Genomic DNA, 4,448 nt, shown 5'->3' on the forward strand with positions numbered 1-4,448 from the left:
CATCTTGTATATGTGGCAGAATTTGAGATGTTCTAACTCCCCTCCTCCCCATGAGAGGAGTGGGGAAAGGTGTGTTCTATGAAGAACACCCCCTCCCTCATAGTTATCTCTGTAGTTTTCCTCCTCTTGCTAATAGCAGGTGGTAAACAGCAGAACAGATGTAGCTTCCTTGAGTCAGGTGATGGGTCCTTCTAGGCCAGGATGACCTGCTCTGGCTGGCAGCAGCTTTCTAGGGCAGCCTTCCCCAACCCGGTGCCCTTCAAATGTGTTGGACTCTTAACTCCCACCATTCCCAGTCAGCATGGCCAGTGGCTGTTCCAGGGTCTTTCCAAGCTGTGCTAGCTAGCTGGAGATTGAATCCAGGGCTTTTGGAATGCAGCTGTGCCCCCTATGTCTGTATTCCAGGCCATTTTAACCATGAGGGCAAGGAACAAGGTTCTGAGAGTCTGGAAGATGTTATAATGTGCCCCATAAAGATGTCCTACCTAGATCCTAAGCTTTCAATTACCAAAAAAGGAGCCAAGTCCATTCTCCAAGACCTCTGAGGACGAAACCAGGGAATGTAGAATGTAGTGGTGGTTTCATACATCCCTAAATCCAAGTCCTTCCCTAGCCTCTGAAGTACTGATTAGAGATGGTATTCACAAGTCACCTTAGCCAGGAGTTAACAACATACATATAATAATAATCGCAGACAACACTAACCTTACTATCTATCTATATAAAGCTGAACATACTATTATTATTATTATTTATTTATTTATTTATATAGCACCATCTATGTACATGGTGCTGTACAGAGTAAAACAGTAAATAGCAAGACCCTGCCGCATAGGCTTACATTCTATTAAAATCATAGTAAAGCAATAAGGAGGGGAAGAGAATGCAAACAGGCACTGGGTAGGGTAAACAGGCACAGGGTAGGGTAAAACTAACAGTATAAAGTCCAAACAGCATCAGGTTTTAAAAGCTTTAGGAAAAAGAAAAGTTTTTAGCTGAGCTTTAAAAGCTGCGATTGAACTTGTGGATCTCAGATGTTCTGGAAGAGCGTTCCAGGCGTAAGGGGCAGCAGAAGAAAATGGACAAAGCCGAGCAAGGGAAGTAGAGGCCCTTGGGCAGGCGAGAAACATGGCATCAGAGGAGCGAAGAGCACGAGCGGGGCAATAGTGTGAGATGAGAGAGGAGAGATAGGAAGGAGCTAGACCGTGAAAAGCTTTGAAGGTCAACAGGAGAAGTTTATATTGGATTCTGAAGTGAATTGGAAGCCAGTATTATTATTACGGTATGTGTGTGGGTTTGTATGCCCAGAAATGTTTACTCACTTCAAGATGAGTTACAAACTTGAAATTTGGGAAGCTGTACAATCTACAAGAAAAATCTAAAACCTGCATTTGGGGTGGGGGGGGTAACTCTTTTTAAACAATTTAAAACAAATCGTACGCTGATGCCTACAACTCCCAGCAACTGTCGAGGAAGTGCCTCTCGGAAGACGGGGCCACCTGCGGTCTGCCGAAGACATGCTGGGAGGTGTAGGCGTTTCAGGGGATCACGCGTGGCCACGTGGGTGATCACCTGAGATCTCTGAAATGGATACATCTCCCAGCATGCCTTGCCTAGAGCTACCTGTGTTCACTGAGAGCCAGTTTCCTCCACTCCTCAGTGGTGCTACTCTTTGAGAGAGCGGCGAGGAGGAGCATCAGTGCTAAGTGAAGTGGATTAATGTTATTTGGGGACCCGAGCAATGCCGGGAATATCTGCTTGTCAGCTAATATAACATTTCTAGTTGGAATGCTGCAGCCAGGCAAAGGTTCTTGGCTGTCTTATACAGCCAAGATGGGTGTGCTTTAAACTAAGGCAGACACTGAAGTTCTTTGAACTGCGATATGGCATTGGGGCAAATGTTTGCTATCGTTGTTTTCCGCTTCCGTCTTTGCCACCAGGTCGGATGTGAAGCACAGTAATTGGAGAATGGAGCCATGTACTTCCTTTGCTTCATCTTCCTTTCTTCTCTCAGCTTTAAAATGATGGTCAGGGCAGCAGTGCCTTGTCAACTGCATGGGTTAGCGTGTCTCTTTCTTGTCTGCCTTTCAGTGATGCTGCGTAATATGGGTGTCTGCAAAATAGAAAGGTATTTACCATATTTCTTCGATTCTAAGACACACTTTTCCCCCCATATAAACATCTCTAAAAATGGGTTGTGTCTTAGAATCACGGGTGTGTTTATTATTTCTTAGAATCAAAGCTTTTTCTCTGTTGGTGGTACTGAAATTAGTGTGCGTCTTACAATCGATGGCGTCTTAGAATCGAAGAAATACGGTATTTACTTTTTTGCCCAGCTGTAAGCCTGTGTATGCAGAACGGAGTAGGTCTTCCACAAAAACTTGGTAGATGCTGCTGAAATTCCAGATTTCATTTCATGCTTCCATCTGGGTTGCCTGATTTCCGATTAGGACATTTGGAGATCTATTCTGCCTTCCTCTGCAGTGTATGTGGCATGATATTGTGTGTAGCGTGGTGGCTACAAACCTAAAGTATGAACCAGGAACGCCTACAGCTTGAAATTTTGGGTTAAATCTTGGCGGTGTCTTAATTTTGCTACGGGGCCTCACAGGAGTCTCTCTCGGTCCGCTGCCAGCAATCTGTGGTAACTCTACCAAATCTCCTTGTTAAGATTAGTAGAATGTTTGTGAAGCGCAGCACATGCACCCTCCAGTGGTGTGTCCATGTGAAAGTGATTAGGGATCAGGCCCCTGGCCTGTAGCTCCATCTGCCTCTTGGCTTGAAGGCCAGTCTGCTGACAGGGAAGCAACAGCTCACTGCAGACCCTGGACAGCTCCGAAGCTGGGTGTGCTTTGTTCTCCTCCCACAACCCCTTTAGTTTAGCCAAACCCCAAATGCCTCGATGCCTCCCAAGCGGCTTTGCTGCCTGAGGCAGGACTGCAAATGCCCTCCTCTGCCCCAAGGCAAGGTAAAGAGGGAACAAGGCCAGCCAGGCCAGTTGGCACCTGAGGCAGACAAGCCCACAAACACCCCCTCCCTCCCTCCCTCCCCCCAATGGCAAAGCAAATTAAAATAACTAACAATTATCAGCCTTTTCACAACAACTGAAGTTCTCTGCCTGAGGCGGCCTTCCCCAACCCGGCGCCCTCCAGATCATAGAATCATAGAATAGCAGAGTTGGAAGGGGCCTACAAGGCCATCGAGTCCAACCCCCTGCTCAATGCAGGAATCCACCCTAAAGCATCCCTGACAGAGGGTTGTCCAGCTGCCTCTTGAAGGCCTCTAGTGTGGGAGAGACCACAACCTCCCTAGGTCACTGATTCCATTGTCGTACTGCTCTAACAGTCAGGAAGTTTTTCCTGATGCTCAGCTAGAATCTGGCTTCCTTTAACTTGAGCCCGTTGTTCCGTGTCCTGCACTCTGGGAGGATCAAGAAGAGATCCTGGCCCTCCTCTGTGTGACAACCTGTCAAGTATTTGAAGAGTGCTCTCATGACTCCCCCCCACATCTTCTCTTCTCCAGGCTAAACATGCCCAGTTTTTTCAGTCTCTCTTCATAGGGCTTTGTTTCCAGACCCCTGATCATCCTGGTTGCCCTCCTCTGAACACGCTCCAGCTTGTTTGCGTCCTTCTTGAATTGTGGAGCCCAGAACTGGACGCAATACTCTAGATGAGGTCTAACCAGGGCTGAATACAACCAGTACCTCACGTGATTTGGAAGTTATACTTCTATTCATGCAGCCCCAAATGCAATGACAAATCTTGATAAAATAGTTAAGAGCAGAGACACCACATTGACAACAAAGGTTCGCATAGTTAAAACAATGGTATTCCCCATAGTAACCTATGGCTGCGAGAGCTGGACCATAAGGAAAGCTGAGCGAAGGAAGAGAGATGCTTTTGAACTGTGGTGTTGAAGGGAAATTCCGAGAGTGCCTTGGACTGCAAGAAGATCAAACCAGTCCATACTCCAGGAAATAAAGCCAGACTGCTCACTTGAGGGAATTGTATTAAAGGCAAAACTGAAGTAGTACTTTGGCCACATAATGAGAAGACCGGATACCCTGGAGAAGAGGCTGATGCTAGGGGAAGTGGAAGGCAAAAGGAAGAGGGGCCGACCAAGGGCAAGATGGATGGATGATATTCTGGAGGTGACATATATGTGTTAGGACGACACATCTGGGATGGTGGGCAGAGGGCAGAGGGCCCCGTCCCTGGACACCCCCAGCCCAGCATGAACGCAGCACAGCCAGGCCTTGGGTGGGGGTGGGGAGGGGGGAGGGGGAGAGAGCGTGCACAGCCTTGCCGCGCACTCCTCCCTCCACAGGGGGCGCTGCGGCTCCTCAGCACACAGGAAGGCTCTCTCTTCCGCTCTCCCCCCCTCCACCGTGCGCATGCGTGCTGCCGTGAGGGTGTTTTTCCTCCCCCCCTTTCCTTTTTCTTCCCCTC

Source organism: Elgaria multicarinata, chromosome 1, assembly GCF_023053635.1.
Source record: "Elgaria multicarinata webbii isolate HBS135686 ecotype San Diego chromosome 1, rElgMul1.1.pri, whole genome shotgun sequence".
Lineage (NCBI taxonomy): Eukaryota > Metazoa > Chordata > Lepidosauria > Squamata > Anguidae > Elgaria > Elgaria multicarinata.